At 43.7% G+C, this 17901-nt stretch overlaps 1 pseudogene; it reads right to left on the bottom strand.

Annotated features, from left to right (window-relative positions):
* Positions 1-2143: 2143 nt before the first annotated feature.
* Positions 2144-17901, bottom strand: part of LOC144326449 (uncharacterized) — a 66696-nt pseudogene continuing 50938 nt past the window's right edge.

Raw genomic sequence — 17901 nt, forward strand, 5'->3', positions numbered from 1 at the left:
CATCAGTTCCTTCCCGCTCCCAGTATTCCTGCTCCTAACCTGGTTAGCCATAGCCCGGAAGCTGAATCTCAGGGGAACGCCTTTGGGCTGCGAAGGGCTCATCTTTTCTGGGCCTCTTTTCCCCCTCAGGAAGGGGTGCTTGGCTCCTGGCCTGTGAAATGTGCTCAAAATGTAAAGATGCCTTCTGTCCAGGGAGCCAAGGAAGAAGGATGGAAATTGAAATACCTCCAAACCTTCCCACTTCAGAGATGCAGGAGTTGCGTTACCTCCAACTTCCTCAGGGATGAAGCAGCTGCGAAAAACGAAACATCTCACCTGGGCACGGTTTCTGAGAGAGCAACAGCAGAAGACCCAGACTCTGGCAAGATGAGCATTTGCCCAGTGGATTCTGGCCGGTCCATGAGGGCAGACAGGGGATGGCTGCGGTGGCCGACAGCCCCTTCCCACTCCATCTCAGATACAGAACGCATTTGCTCTGCCACTCCTTGGCTCTGGTGCCACCTACTGTTGGCCTCCTTGCCTTCCACCCTCCCAGTCCCAATGAGCACCATCCACCCCTGGTCCAGAGGCGCAGAGCAGTAGTTAGGTGATCTTGAGCCCCGGCAGAACCGTCCAGATTGCGCCCCCAGCCACGGACAAGTTAGCTCTTCTTTCTGACTCTCCTTCAACCCCCCCTCCTCCACCCATTCAATTCACCCTGGAAGTACAAGTATCGAAAAGTAAAATGTTAGAGGTTTCCCCCCCCCCCCCCATAGCAATATAATTGGATTCAGCTAGCTGGTCAGTCTACGTTCGGTTTCACTCCTGGCTCCTTGTTAAATTAATACTGCATCAGAAACCTCCCAAGCAGATATCCAAAGTTCTTTGGCATTAATGAGATGTCTCTTCTAGTCCAGGGGAGTCTTTTGATCTTCTTCCAGGAAACCAAGAGTGCAACTTTAGTCTCCCTTGCTTTCCTGCTGACCTTCAGCTTAAAGACAAACTGCTCTGGAGTGAGAAAAACCCATCACACTCAAAAAGCCCAGCTGGAGGGACCTGGAAGTGTGAGGGAAAGAGCAATTTTGTAGTGGGTTTGTTGCGTGGCGAGTTCCCGCCCCCCACCAGGAAAATAAAGACACGAGACACCATAATTTAAGGTTAAATGGGCGAATTAGGCCACAACTTTATTGAATTCAGGAATGAGAGGCATTGGCTTAGGCATTGGTGCTATCGACTATCCGGCTCCAGCCCATTTGCTGGAGACACAGGGAAGGGTTAACACTATATCAGGGGAGTCTCCTGCCGAGGCACGTCGACTAGGAGCTCCCCCGGGTCACCGCTCTGGGGCGTGCCTTTGGCCCACACCTCCATAGGCTTCGGACAGGGCCACGCCCCCCGGAGTCCTTTAACGGACCACCCTTCGCTCACTGGGGGGAGGTGATGGCGTTCCTCCCCCCCCCCCACATCCTCTTAACCCCTTCCTACCAATGCCTACCGCCACACGAGCAATCGCTCGCTGCCAATATATCATGCCTGAAACCAATTTATTATCCCCTTTGCTATATCCATCAGCCAAATATCATTTCCAGCATCTGAAAGATGCACGCCATCACACCGGTAGAGGGCCTCACAGTTGAAACGTATGCCCGGGTGTCCAATGACCTTCCCACCCAGGGCTGCCACTCTACGCACCACCGCCCGATCCAAGGCTTTCGAAGCCCTATTCATGGCTATCGGGCACCTGCAATCTCTCCAGACCCACCTCTCCATCAACGAGGCCCAAATAATTGTGACATTCGGGTAAGAGGCCTTAAGCTCCTCAAAGTCACTAAATATGTGCCACTGCAAATCAACTGCCTTTCTGTAAGCCAGGTCATTCTCTCCCAATTGTATCAGTAAAGCATCTGGGGGGCCCTCCGCTGCTGCTCTGGTCTTAATTGCGGGCAGCATCTCGGCCCAGCGCATTCCCCTCCGAGACCCAGGATATAGTGATGCCGGACGGTAAGCCAAGGTGCGGCCCGAGACCGGAGTTGATGGCGCGGACCCTGGCCCAATGCACAATGCTGTACCCGATTATCCAGACGCGCACCCCCATATCTCCTGTAAGAAATTGAAAGGACAGGCCATGGTCAGTCAACCCCAGTTGAACCGTGATAAAGAACCGTCATAATTTTTTCCTAACATAGCGTTTATAAGCATCCGATTTCCAGCGGCCTAAGTCCTTAATCCTCTCAGCAGTAAGGCCCAGGTGCATTGCTGTGGTGGCCGCTCCTATCCTGAAAGAGTGCGCCGCGAAATCTGCGGGGGGGGGGGGGGGGGGAGGCCGCATGCTGCCAGTGCTAAGCGCATGACATGAGTGAACTGGTGACGCGTCAGGGGTAAGCCATCCGCATGGATCAATAGTGGCCCTGCCGAATTAGCCCTCAGTGGACTTGCCGAATTAGCCCTCAAAAATAAGAAGCGCCTGGTGTCCTTAACTAGACATGGGCCTGGTTTACCGGTAGCCAGGAGCCGGACCAGAGCCCCCCTCCCGTACTGATCTGTTTTGGAGTTGAGTATCCGCAAAACCAGATCCTCCCGTGAAAGCGTAACATCACTTAAAAGCAAACCGCGGGAGGAACCGCACTGACCCTCTTCTTCTTTTTTTTTTTTAAAGATATTTATTAAGATTTTCAAAGTATTACAAAATGAAAAAAGAAAAAAGAAAAATACAAAATAAAAATAGTTAAAAACAATTCCATCTTTCCATTACTTATCTTTCATTTGTTTTTTCCCCGGACCTCCTCACACCTCCCTTTTTTGTATTCCAGTTCAATTTGTTAGTTCAGCAAATCCTTTCCCTCTTTGTTTATCCTAGTCTTTAATCTTAAAATATTATAACATTAAATTTTTACCTGTTAATAATCCATTTTTTCATATTCCTTATAGCATTATAGCTAAAAACCACTTAACTTCTTATCCAACATCATTCTAACATTCATTAATTTTATAGTATTTATGTAAGTAGATTTTAAACTTTTTCCAATCTTCTTCCACCGACTCTTCTCCCTGGTCTCGGATTCTGCCGGTCATTTCCGCCAGTTCAATATAGTCCATCACCTTCATCTGCCATTCTTCCAGAGTGGGTAGATCTTGTGTCTTCCAACACTTTGCGGTAAGTATTCTTGCTGCTGTTGTGGCATACATAAAGAAAGTTCTATCCTTCTTTGACACCAATTGGCCGACCATGCCCAGGAGAAAGGCCTCTGGTTTCTTCAGAAAGGTATATTTAAATACCTTTTTCATTTCATTATATATCATCTCCCAGAAAGCCTTAATCCTTGGGCACGTCCACCAAAGGTGAAAGAATGTACCTTCAGTTTCTTTACATTTTCAACATTTATTATCGGGCAAATGATAGATTTTTGCAAGCTTGACTGGTGTCATGTACCACCTGTATATCATTTTCATAATATTCTCTCTTAAGGCATTACATGCCGTAAAGTTCATACCTGTAGTCCATAACTGTTCCCAGTCAGCCATCATAATGTTATGTCCAACATCCTGTGCCCATTTAATCATAACAGATTTCACTGTTTCATCCTGAGTATTCCATTTCAACATCCTTGACAAAGTCTTAGTTTTGGAATCTAACAATTCTGTTTCCAATTTTGATTTTTCCACCTGGAATCCAATTTTTTTGTCCAAGTTGTATGCCTCCATTATTTGATAATAATGAAGCCAATCTCGCACTTTGTTTTTTAGTTTTTCATAACTCTGCAATTTCAGTTTGTCTCCCACTTGTTCCAAAATTTCCCAATATTTCGGCCATTTGGCCTCCATATTGAGCTTTTTCTGAGCCTTCGCTTCCATCGGTGACAACCACCTTGGGGTTTTATTTTCAAACAAGTCCTTATATATTATCCAGACATTAAACAATGCTTTCCTGACAATATGGTTTTTAAATGCTTTATGTGCTTTGACCTTGTCATACCACACATATGCATGCCATCCAAATACATTATTAAAACCTTCCAAATCCAAGATGTCTGTATTTTCAAGAAGTAGCCATTCTCTCAACCAGCAGAACGCTGCTGATTCATAATAAAGTTTAAGGTCTGGCAGGGCAAATCCACCTCTTTCCTTTGCATCCGTTAATATTTTAAATTTTATTCTGGGCTTCTTGCCCTGCCAGACAAATCTAGAAATATCTCTCTGCCACTTCTTGAAACAATCCATTTTATCCAGAATTTGCAATGTTTGAAACAGAAATAACATTCTTGGCAATACATTCATCTTTATCGCAGCAATACGGTCTAGCAGTGAAAGCTTCAAATTTGACCAAATTTCTAAATCTTTTTTCACTTCCGACCAGCATTTTTCATAATTGTTTTTAAATAAGTTCCCATTTTTAGCTGTCATATTAATCCCCAGATATTTCACTTTCTTAACCACTGTTAAACCTGTCTCATTCTGAAACCTCTCTCTTTCAATCGCTGTTGTCAGAGACTGCCTCCAGGTCCCAGCTCACAGAGGACCAACGCTAGCCAGTAGTAATGTACAAAAGTCTTTATTGCAGTACAGTTTCCATTTTCAAGCCCTAGCGTGCGTCTCTACGTCTAGAGACTAGACCGGCGAAGCTCCGTCTGAATCTCCGCCCCCTGTACACCAGCTTAAGACTCTAACCTTGCTCCACCTCTTCCGTCTCTCCTTCCGCCTCTGGGTCCTACTACCCCCCGGGGTCCCTTCCTTCCTGGACGCTTCGGACGCGGACCCCTCTGACTCTTCCCCCTCCCTTCGGCGGGCTTTAGGACCTGGCTCCCTTTCCGGGCTGCTCACTGCGCCACCCTCTTGTACGTTTGAACTTGGCGTGCGCGCCCAGTCTCCGACCTTCCTTTTGACCGTTTCCTCGCTCTCTGATGCAGGCGTGGCCAATCCTGACTCATGTCCTTCCGCTGACGGAGAGCTGCCTGATGCCGATACCTGGGACTCCTCCCCCCTACTGCTCTTTGGTGGGGAAGCTGGTCCCGATTTCCAACTGCTGCTCTCTGAGTCCCCTCTGGCCCCTCCTTCCTGGGGTGTTCCCCTTGGCAACCCCTTTGCTCTGACCACGGGAGCCCCTTTCTGTGAATCCTCCGATTCACTGGAAAGACTTAGAGACCTAGGGCGGCTGTCATCGCTAACCTCTCCCTCGGATTCCTCCCCCTCGGTCTCTATCTCCTCCCTTTCCTGTGCCTCTGCTCCTGAACCCCTGACAGCTGTTAAATTTTTCTCTAAAACCTTTGTTTTTAATTTATTCAGTTGAAATCCTGCAACCTGACCGAAATCTTTAATCTGTTCCAAAACTCTTTTAGTACTAGATTCTGGCTCCTGTAATGTCAATACTATTTTTTCCCCCCATAGATATTTATTGAGATTTTCAAAATATTACAAAATATAAAAAGAAAAAAGAAAAATACAAAATGAAAAATACAAAATAAAAATAGTTAAAAACAATTCCATCTTCATTTACTTAACTTTCATTTGCTTGTTTCCCGGACTTCCTCACCCCTCCCTTTTTTGTATTCCAATTCAATTTGTTAATTCAGCAAATCCTTTCCCACTTTATTTATCCTAATCTTTCATTACATTACCTTAATCTATTTTCATCATTATCTTATAAAAAAACCCCTTAAAATTCAAAACTTAAATCTTATTTTTACTAACTTCTCATAACCATTGTATTCTTTCCTAATCCTTTAAACATTTCTACTAAAGCCAGGCAATTTCATTTCAAACATCGTTCTAACATTCATCAATTATGTAAGACAGTCCTAGTAACAAAATAAAGAGAAAAAGAAATAAAGCAATCCAATCTTCATCCAACGTCCCTTCCTCCTGGTCCCGGGTTTGTCAGTCCATTTTATCTCATTGAACTAGCACATTAACCTGGTAACCTTATATCCGAGGCCCTTAAGTCTCTACCATGTCCCTTCCACGATTTTTCTTCATATTCTCCTTTCACTCGTGTGAACTCCAACTTAATAATGTTTTTGTCCCTTTTCAACAAATCAGCCCCTTTTCCACAGTCCAGGCTGAACTCCATGTAGTATTTAAAAACATGTTTCAAAGTCCCTCCAAAATTGGGAGCCCCCATAACTCCAAGCCTCTCACGGCCCATTGCCAGACTCGGAAAGTCCATAGATCCCTGCTCAGGGGGGTCAATCCAACCCCCCATTTCCAAACCAGTCCAAACTTTATCTTTCCAAGTCTGATTTTTTCGAAGATCAATTGTCAAGTCCAAAAGCTCATGTTCCTGCAGGGCCGCAACTTCCTCCATCTCTGGCTCCATCTCTGGCTCCCAAGATTCAGCAGCGTCCTCTTCTTTCGTCTGTTCTGTCAGGGCAGACTCCTGGTTTGATTCCTGGGTAGGCTCCATACCTTTTCCCACTGCCTGTTCCAAATTTCCCACTGCCTGCTTAAGATTTCCAACCAAGTCAATCATCAAATTCGTTCTCTCATGTAATTCTTCCAGTAGGGCATTTGTTTTGTAAAAAGCACACAACAGCACTTCTGAATACATTGTCCTTCAAGGTCACCAGTCAATTCCCACGATTATAATCTGTAGCGGCTGGAAACTCCCTGGAAATAGTTACAATTTCACAGTCTCCCTCTAGGGGGAAAACTTCTATTGCAAATCCAACCACAAAGTTTCTTTTTTTTTGAGATACTTTGTCAATATTTGTTCCTTTAAAATGCGAAAGGAAACAGTGGAATCACAATGTTTCTCTTCTTTTAGCCATCTGTCAAAAGACTTCTGTCTATGGTCAATGAGCTTCAAACGTCAGTCCTGACACCCGCTCCAGGGTCAGGACGGTGGAAAGTTACTTTACTTTAAGCTTACTTCTGCAGGTTTAAACAGTCCAAAGAAAAGCTCCCCCTTCTCCTCCTGCTACCGAAGGGGGGGGGGGGTTCAACTATTTTAGATGATGAAATCCAGTCCTTTAATAGTGATTTTCAAGGCTCTAGTTTACTTTGTCTTTGCTTCGTTCAGTCTACAAAGAAACGGAAGGCTGACTTCCTGTTTAGACCTTCCCGTTTCAGTACCAAATTGAAGTAAATTTTAAAGACCGATTCTTTTCTGTTCCCAATTCCTTATTTAAAGTCCAATTGTTCAAAGTTTTGTTGGCTTTTTGCAGTTTGGTAGCGCTGCAGAGAGCTTGCTGGGGAGACCATGCATTAAAAAGGGACTCAAAAAGTACTTAAAGAAGGTTTTAATAAGAAAAACAAAAACTCAATTTACACTAAATACATCAACAAACCAGAACCAACCACCAACCCATCCCCCAGGGTAATGGGAGAGCTAGGTGCTGCTCCTTATATACTACACCCAAATGCTGACACACCTTAATCAAATACAACTCAGCAGCACCTGCTATGTTTCACAGCTGTAAAGCTGGGTCTCGTTATCTTGCTCTGGCCCTTGCTCTGGCCCCTTAAAGACATACACATCGGGTGGAACAATGATGAACCTTTACATTTAAAGAAACCATTCAACATTTCCCCTGCGGTTCATCATTGTGGAACAAAAACATAAAGCATACTTTGTACATGTCTTTCATCTGTAACCTTTGGAAGTGCTTTAGTAAAAATGTCCACAATTTGATTGTCACCTGGAACATATTCAAATACAATCATTTCGTCAGCAATTAGTTTCTTTACAAACTGTAAACGTAACCTTAAGACTCTAGTGCGCTGCGTATTGGTCTCTGAACACAGGATAGCAAGTCCGCTCTGGGAATCAAGGTGAACTTTTACTGGTAGTGTTACTTGCATCTGTAGGTCTGCAAATACTTGCAGATACCATTCTACATCACGAGTGCCCTGAACGCATGCACATAATTCACTCTCTGTTGTGGAGAGACAAATAATGGATTGTGTCTGGGACTTCCAATCAAATGGACAACCGTTATAAGAGAGAGCCAGTGTGGTGTAGTGGTTAAGAGCGGTAGTCTCGTAATCTGGGGAACTGGGTTCGCGTCTCCGCTCCTCCACATGCAGCTGCTGGGTGACCTTGGGCTGGTCACACTTCTCTGAAGTCTCTCAGCCCCACTCACCTCACAGAGTGTTTGTTGTGGGGGAGGAAGGGAAAGGAGAATGTTAGCCGCTTTGAGACTCCTTAAAAGGGAGTGAAAGGCGGGATATCAAATCCAAACTCTTCTTCTTCTTCTTATAACAAAACACCATGGTTTGTGTCTGGGACTTCCATTCAAATGGACAACCGTTATAACAAAACACCATACCAGACACACCCCTGCAATTATTTTGTTCCCCTGCATGAGATGCATCGCAGAAAATTTCAAAACCTTTGTCAATACTTGATGTAAACAGCAACCTATAATGTTTGGTATGTTTAAGGTACATTGCCACTCTCTTAAGAGCAGAGAAACATTGCATAGTGGGCTTTTCCACATTGTGATGCATCTTTTAACAAAAGCTTAACTGTTTCATATTTTACACTTAGTGAATAACACAAAACATAATCTTCACCTGGAATTTGTTGAAAACCCTAGCAACTATCTAGCCTTGTACCTTACAACTTCACTTTTGTCATTCTTTTTAACTCTATAAACCCATTTTGAATCAATAACTCTCATATCTGGGGTTTGTGGTACAAGAGACCAAGTGTTATGCTCTTTTAAAGAAGCTATCTCTGAGTTCATAGCTTTATACCAATTTACAGCTTGTTGCTTAGGTAATTTCTGAACATCGTTGTAGCTTTTTGGCTCAGAAACCGCCTTATTGGCATACACAGTATTAAAATGTTCATCTGCAAATCGTTGTGGCTTCTGCCTCTTTCTATCTGAACGTCTCAGTCCGGAAGGAGAGTCAGACTCCTCAGACTTAATGGGACTAAGTGAACCACTAGTTTCAGGTTGTAAATCATTGTCAGATTGAAGAGATGCCTGTAGGCTAAGATCACGGTCAGAAAAATCAAGAGAATCTAACCTCCCCTCGGGTGCCTGTGACTTTAAATCATCAAACAAATCAGATTCAACAGACTTTTTGTCTTCTTCCATTAATTCAGAAGCACCATTTCCTGCTGCTGCTGCTGCTTCCTCTTCTTCCTCAGTATTATCTATACCATCAGTATCTTGGAAGACAGCAACTCCATTCCAATTTACAGTTTGTATCATGCTTCTGGTAATATGAAATTTGCCAGTTGCTGGTATGTAAATTCTGTACGCCCCCTGCTGGTAGCCCATTAATTTTCCCTGGACACTACGTTCACCCAATTTCTGCTTAGCGGGATAATGCATAATTACATCTGAACCCCAAATGCATAGGTATTTCAGATTAGGGCATTTTTTAAGCAGCTTCTCATAGGGGGTGACATCTAAACCAGAATGATAACTGCGATTTCTAACATAACAAAATGCATTAAGCTCTTCAGCCCAAAAGTCTTTGGGCAGGTTAGCATCGTGCAGATAAGTTTTAACCCCTGCCTGTAGGTCACGCTGCACAACTTCAACAAGCCCATTTTCCCAGGGACTTTGGGGGCAAGATAACTCATGAGTAGTCCCCTGCGCTTCCAGGAAATTCTCAAAATCCTCAGAAACAAATTCCCCGCCCCGGTCAGAAAACAGGTTCTTAATTGGTTTGTTAAAGTGCGTTTTTACCCAGTTGCAAAAAACTTTGTACTTCTCAAATGCTTGGGACTTCTCAGCTATTGCATAAGTCCAACAATATCTACTATACTGGTCTATCAGAGTGAGCCAGTACTTAGAACCTCCTAATGATGGTGGGAGTGTCCCAACTAAATCACAATGTACACTCTCAAATGGCTCAGTTACTTTCCTATCTGAGCACCTACCCTTGCGTGCAACCTTAATCTTATTCTTGCAACAGGATAGACATTGCATAAAGAATTTACATGGTTTTAAGTTGAGGCCATTAACAATATTCTTTGTCTTAATTACATCAGCAAAATTCAGGTGTCCCAGAATTCTGTGTGCCTCATGGACACACCCGGAATGAGGCCTTACATTCCTCAACCCCTGGCTTGACTGTGCTGCTCTGCAGTTTATAGGCAATTGTGAGTAGGTGCGAAAATACAGTCTATAGAAACCATCAGAGTCCTGGGCATACAATAGACGTTTGTTCCCCTCAAAAAACTCACACATTGAATTTAAGAAACGCACAGTTATGCCTTGACGAGCAAAGCACCTTACTGACAATAAATTGTCCACTGACGGGCAGTAAATGCAGTTCGCTATTGTAATGTTTAAAGAGTCAAGTTTAACGGTACCCCTGCCAAGCAACTGCAAGACTTGTGAATTGGCTAAATGTACATTACCAGTTTCCTCTTCGAAAGAAATAAACAAGCTTCGATCGTTGCAAATGTGCTGGGATGCACCTGAGTCCACAATAAAAAAATTCCACTTGGCACCTTTAATTCTTTTACGATCTGTAGTCCGAGCATGAAAAGCTCGCGGCTCGTTTCTGTCTTTACGGTACGATGTCGGCTGCTGGGCTGACGACCGTGACTGACGAACAGAAACAGACTTGGGAGTATTTTGCTTTCTTTTGGCTCTGCAGTCCTTTGCAAAATGTCCTTGCTTATTGCAGAACCAACAACGCTTGGCAGCTTTAAATGCAGTCGTATCACCACAAGTTTGCATATGGCGTTCCTCATTACTTCTGGAAATAGGAGTGCTTATGGCACAAGCCTCCCTTCTATCCAACTCGCCCATTAATCTTGCCGTTACCCCTTCCACAGTTAATTGTGCTGGTGGAACGGCAGATATCTGGCTAGCTATACCATCAAAGTCCTCATTAAAGGAACATAGAATGATAAAAACATACTGAATATCAGGTATGTCCATGTCCCTTCGAATTAATTCGCCGCGTATTGCCTCCAGATGTCTCAAGTGTGCTGCCAAATCACCACCAGGCTGCAACTTCGTCTGGTACAGCTGCTTGAAAAACGTCAATGCAGATGCTGACTCTTTTCTAACATGCACTGCTGCAAGACTGTCCCACATTTCTTTGGCAGTTTTCTTATTTCTTATATAGACTGCTTGCTGGTCGCTGACTGCCAAATTAATTATCGCCCTGGCTTTTTCATCTCCTTTCGACCAAGCATTAGTCACAGGGTCAGGAGGGTCATCAGTTACATAGGTCCATACTTCTCTAGAGGTCAAAAGCGCCTCCACCCAAAAAGACCATAAACTATAGTTCTCATCTGTTAGCTGTGCGAAGACCAGAGCCTTCTCAGCTTCAGGAACCCGGTCAACCATTCTGGAACTCTTCCAGACCCACAGAACTACGCTAACAGGAGAAGGAGTTTTCAAACCTTTCTCAGAGTCCAAAAATATGCAGTCATCCACTCAGCAGCTGGGCCCATAACCAGTTGTTCAAAGTTTAAGTACTCACGGGTGATTATTTTTAAAAGCCAAATTGTCCCAAGAAGAAGGCAGCGCTCTCCGGCAACGGCTATGCGGCTTCGCTCCACGGAAAGAGCAGTTGACTCACAGCACCGCGCCACTTTCCCCTCATCGCTTCAGAGCCCGTTAGTGGGTTCCTTTGCGGGTTGGGGGGGCGATAAGGGTGCCCGCCGAGTCCCACGGTCACAGGCTTCATCCGCCTGTGATTTTTGAAGGGTCCCCGCTTCGCCGTAGCGGAAAGGACCTGTTTTGCGCGGAGCTTGTCCCTCCAGTTCAGAGGGAGTCCGCCATTGCCGATGGCGCCACCCCATTCTGTAATGTCAATACTAAATCGTCTGCAAATGCTCTCAATTTATACTGTTTAGCTCCGACTTGTATACCTTTAACCAACTGGTCCCTTCTAATAATATTCAACAAAACCTCCAGGACTGATATAAAAAGCAATGGGGAAATTGGGCAACCTTGTTGTGTTCCTTTTTCTATCTTAAATTCCTCCGTCACCTCATTGTTAACAATTAATTTGGCCTTTTGTTCAGAGCAAATTGCACTTATACCATTTCCAAATCCTTCACCCACCCCCATCCCCTGTAAGTTCTTCTTCATAAAACTCCAAGAAATATTGTCAAAAGCTTTCTCCGCGTCCACAAATATCAAAACTGCCTTAGTATTAATATTCACTTCTAGTTTTTCCAAAATGTTAATTATATTCCTCAAATTGTCAGACAAGTGTCTACCCGGAAGAAAGCCTGCTTGGTCCTTATGAATCTCTTCCACCAACACTTTTTTTAATCTTTTGGCCAAAATATCTGCAAAGATTTTGTAATCTACATTAAGTAATGATATGGGGCGGTAGTTCTTAATTTGGGGCGGTAGTTTTTAACTTGGGGCGGTAGTTCTTAAGCTGACCCTCTTCATATACCACCTCACCAATGTGCATAGCGCCGAAAAAGGCGATGGAGTATGTCGCTGAGAATAAGCGCGCCTCATACTTCGACCAGCAGACCGTTCTCAACTTTTTATGAATTTGGAAAAGGATGTCAAATGATATTGGCCTCCTCATATCGCAACTTGGGGGCTGCAGCCTACGCCAGCCCTCTAAGGTCTTCCGTATGACAAAATCGGCACATGGATCAGAGGAAAATACCACCTTGCAAAAGAATGATATTGCCGAAGCCTGTAAGTTGAGGGTTTTAGGGGCGCGGCCCAAGCGTCTCAAGTATACTAAGTAGGATAAAACCTCTTACTTGATGGGAGGGGCGTTACTTCTGGCGGCGCAGGTTTTAACGCGGAATTATAAGAAATCTGACCAAGCTCTCTTATAAGATCTTAAAGTGGAGGGCACCAATGAGGCTAATACTCCCTGAATCACTTCTGGTTCCCAAGACTCTGGTCCCCAAGACTCCACAGATGTTCCGGGAACGGCTGAGGAAGCGGCTGTGCGTCCGGTGCTAACGAGCGGAAGCGGTCCATCTGAAAACGAGACAGGGCAGGACTTCCGGGATGCCGCGGCCGCGGAAAGGAGCGCGAGGCAACCCTCCGGGGGGGTCTCGAACAATACGGAGGTCTAGAGGGGACACGAAGGCTCCGTGAACCCCGAAACCGCAGGAGGAATATCCTGGGGGACGAGGTACCCAGCGTTGCTGCGTGTGCTCGCCTGTGTTGCCGGCGTTTAACAAGGCTGGAGCCGCAGCGTGAAGGGGTAGCAACAGACTCCATATTGTGAAGCCTCAGGCTCCGAGGGAAAGCGGCGGACCTCCAACAACAGCGGAAAAGCTGGGAAATAGCTGCCAAACACTGCGGAGGAAGCAGTGGGAAACAAATGGAAAATACTGAAAAATAAAGGAGCTAAGACCAAAGGAACTATAAGATAAGAACCCAGCGGAGACCAGATATATGGCGAAAGGAGGAGGAATTCACCACTGGCGGTAAGGTGAAAATAGAGTATAACAAAAGGCTGGCAGACAGGAAGTAAGAGTAAGAAGTTTGCCGCTAAGTGAGTGTGGAGGAAAGACCTCGGACACAAAGTATAAAGAGTCGGAGGCAATGTAACAGCGAGATTTCTTAATGGACTAGAGAGAAAGGAAAGGAACTTTTCTGCTACACTGGGACGGAGAACGCTACAGCTGGCTGGGGGGTTTTGCGGACGGCTTTTCGTCCTTAATTGTTTACAAACTTTCTCAGTGTGGCGTTCAGGAGGGGAGTGGTTTAAATGGCGAGTGGAGCCTAGGCTTTCTGCTAATCCTCATTGTTAATTACGGAGGAGTAAAGGACAGAGACTGCGTGATAAAAACTTCTGCTGCAAAAACTTCTGCGTGACACTGTTATATTTGAATAGGCAGGGGAGGAAGCAAACAGCCGGGGACTCTGTTTCATCATCCTGCTTCGCAGCGCCTTTGTTTCCTCTTTCGCAACGCCTTTGTCTCCTCTTTCGTGATTTAAAGAGATACACCCAAATATTTGAACAAGGGAAGACTGAGCCCAGTTCCTAGTTTAAAAGAGCACCTCTCTGCAGGACCTTGCTCCTCCGCTTGGACGCGTTTTTTGTGGTTTGAGGCTCTCACTATACTCTTACTCCCAAGACCTTAAAGACTTAAACACGTGTCACCATTTAGTTGCAGTTAAATCGGTGTTAACATCTGGCATCTTATTCTAACACCACCCTCTGTATTTCATTAAACCAATAGAGGTAAATTTTGGACATAGATTGTAATATCTGAGAGACGCTAGTTTTGTTATTTTTATACTCTATTTCCCCGGCGCTAAAGGAGGAATCAACATCAAGTATACAAAATGACAAACGGATCGAAAAAGGGGGTGGCAACACCAGCGGAAAGGAGGTCATCGAGACAAGAAGAGGGGAAGGAAGCGAAAGAAATTAGAGACTATGACAGCTTGATGGCCGAAATAAGAAAAGAATTTAAAAATAATGAACAATATATTGAAAGAAAGCTAATAGAAGTACAAAATACCCTAGACAAGAAATTGGAGGGGGTGGTGGGGGAATTGACAGGAAAAGTTAAGGACCTATCGGTAACAGCTAAGGTTCTGGAGGATTCAATGAAAAGGGTGCAAAAAGATATGAAAGACAGTAAGAAGGAAGTGGACAGGATTAGAGTAGAAGTCAAAGAGATAGGAAAGACACAGGAAGAGTTGTTGGATAACATGGCTATGACGCAGATGAGACAAAACCAATCTAACCTGAAATTTAGAGGAATACCAGAAAATCTAAACGAGAATATTAGAGCTAAAGTGGTGAAAGAGTTGGCAATTTGGTTAGACAGGAAGGAAGAAGAGATAAATCACTACTTGGCAAATATTTTCCGAATAAGACCAAAATCGGCTAAAGCCAAAGGGGAAAAAATGCCAGGAGATGTAATAGCCATGTTTAACTCGCTGGAGATAAGAAATGAAATACTGAAACAGAATTACATTAAAAGACTATATATTGAAGGAAACTTAATCATCATTTTTAAAGAGATCCCTTCGAGATTTCTTCGAAGGAGAGATCCATATAAAAAATTAACAAATCAATTGAAGAAAAATGGGATCTTGTATAGATGGGAGTTTCTGGAAGGTATTTCATTTTATTTTAAGGAAAAAAGGTTCAAACTGTCTACCATTTCAGAACTTCAAAAATTTGCAAGGAGATACGAGAAAGATCTGGGAAAGATGGGGGGGGAGAGATGGGGGAGCAGCAAGGGGAGGAGGGCGAGGGTGAAGGGAGTGAAGAAGAAGAAAGAGGGGAGAGCTCAGTAGAAGAAAGGGAAGAAGTAGATCAAGAAGACAAGGAACAGTAGATCTCACTTAGATTTGATAAATCAACATTACACAACAGATGACTTTAAAAATACTAAATTGGAATGTGAATGGGTTGAACAATAAAAATAAAAGGAACCAGATTGCACATATACTACTGAAAAAGAACTGTGATCTAATTTGCCTACAAGAGACTCATGTAATAAACAAGCATAAGAGGGTATTGAGGAATAAGAGATTAGGAGTGGACTTTGTGACATCAGATAAAGTTAAGAAAAGAGGGGTGGTAATATATATAAAGGAAAAATTTGACCCACAATTATTGTATAAAGATGATCAAGGGAGACTGATTGTAGTTCAGATGGTGTTTCATGGAGAAAAAATAATTGTTGTTGGAATATACGCACCAAATGACAAAAAGTCAGCTTTCTATTCAGAATTAGATAATAAATTGATGGAATGGATGGACCAAAAAATGATATTGATGGGGGATTTCAACGGGGTGGTGTCCCCAAATTTGGACAAGTCAACAAAAAAGCAAGAGACGAAACAAGGTAAACTACCCCGATCTTTCTTTGATATGGTAAACAACTTGGGATTAATCGACGCATGGAGACTTAAAAACCCCACGATAAAACAATATACTTTTCTCTCAAATCCAAACCAGAGCTGGGGGAGAATAGATAGTATCTGGATATCGAAGGAATTGACACAGAATTTAACTAAGTCTGAAATTCTCCCACGAACCATATCTGATCATAACGCGGTCTCCATCGAGTTAAAGGGTAAGGATGTTAAAACAGGCAGATGGAGAATGAATGAATTTTTATTTAACGATCAGAAGATCATAAATAAGGCTATAGAAACAATCGAAGATTACTTTAAGTGGAACTTAAACGGGGAAACTGCTATAGAGATGGTATGGGATGCAGGAAAGGCAGTGATGAGGGGGTTCTTGATTCAGAAAAATAGTCAACTAAGAAAAGAAAAAGAGACAAAGAAAGAACAGGTTTTAACACAGATTATGGAAAATGAAAGAAAATTAACCATCAACCCTAGTGAGGAGACTGCAAAACAGAATATAATGATATTACAAGCCAAATTTTCTACAATAATTAACCAAGAGATAGAATGGAAAATTAAAATGATGAATCAGAAGAATTTCGAATCTGCAAATAAGATAGGAAAATATTTGGCGTGGCAAATAAGAGAAAGGAGGAAACAAAATATGATCTGTAAGATAAGGGAAGGAGAAAGGACTGTGGAAGAACCAAAAGAAATAAAAAGGATATTCCAAAAATACTATAAGGACCTATACAAAAGAGGAAAAGAAACAGAACAAGAAATAGATCGCTTTTTGCAAAAATATCACCTGAAACAAATTTTAAAAGAAGAAGACTTCCGGGTTGGTGCGAACAGCTAATGGCGGATTCTCTCCGAGCTCCGGAGGGAATCGGCTCCGCTGGGGACGGGTCTTGCCGCGACGGCGACGCGGAGACCCTCAAAAACCGCAGGCGCGGATGCCTGCGGACTTGGTGACTCGGTGGGCACCTTAAGCGCCCCCCCGACCCACGAAGAGCCTTTTTAAAGGCTACGGAGAGGGTACGGAGAGTGGCGTGGTGCTGGGAGTAGACCGCTACCCCAGCGGAGCGAAGCCGTGTGCCATGGCTGAAGAGCGCTGACTTTTTTCCTTAAATTCGGACCCGAAAAGAAGCAACCCGTGAGTAGATTGGAATTCGGACTTTAAAATATTTCCCTGTGAATTTGATACGACCGGGGGATGTGTCAAAGGGAAGTCCGCACCCCCCCTCCTGCAGACGATTTAAAGCAAGAGCAGGAGAACTAAGTTGGAGAGCCTACCCCTTTGGGGTGAGTTAAAAAGACATTAACTTTCACGATTTGACAAAAGAAGTTTTGAGCTGGAGTGTAAGAGTGGAATTTTAGAAGCTTTTCTTTTGTTGTATGTAACCCCCCCCCCCCCGGGCCCGGGAGCATCCTGTTTTTGAGCCTGCTGTAGAGGGAAGGAGTTTGACAGCTGTCAAAGCTGTCAAACGGGCAATTTAAAGTGAAAAAGCGTGTTACTTAAGATTTCCTTGGATTAAATGTGATACAATTGAATTAAAGTGGTTGGAAACAAAGAAACAAAGAACGAGGCAAAGGACTGTTGGGAAAAGATTACTAAGTAACCAGATTCCCTCTAGGGGGAACTCTGGACATTACAATGGCTGCGGATGGAAATTTACTAGTTGAAATAAAAAGAATGTTCCACTTGGTGGGAATTTTACAAGAGCAGAGTCTGGCTATGAATAAACAACTCACGACCTTGACTTCTGGAATAAGCAGCTCTGCTGAATGTGAGAAAAAATCTGCAGCTGAATTGGAAGAGATATCTCAAGAACTGAAGGAGACTAAACAAGGAAAGTAGAAAGTACAGATGGAAAGCAACAACCAGAAGCCTATACATGTGGATTATAAACAAGAAGACCCTTGGATTACATGGAATATAAATCTGCAAAAGATGCGAAAGACGAAGGAGGAGCCCCCTGGAGTACCTGGAATTCAAGAACTCAAAAGAAAGAAGAAATATGATTGGGGCCTCCATTCTGAATATGAAGGACTGGTGGAACTTTTGCAGCAGTTGTTTCTAAGTTTCCTTGTGGGAAGAAAACCTGGCTTGATTGGGATAGAACTCCTTCGAGACCCAAAGGCCAACATAAAGGACTACCAACAAAACCGGCGGAGAGGGACTGAAAGAGACTTG

This window comes from Podarcis muralis, chromosome W (assembly GCF_964188315.1).
Source record: "Podarcis muralis chromosome W, rPodMur119.hap1.1, whole genome shotgun sequence".
Taxonomy (NCBI): Eukaryota; Metazoa; Chordata; class Lepidosauria; order Squamata; family Lacertidae; genus Podarcis; species Podarcis muralis.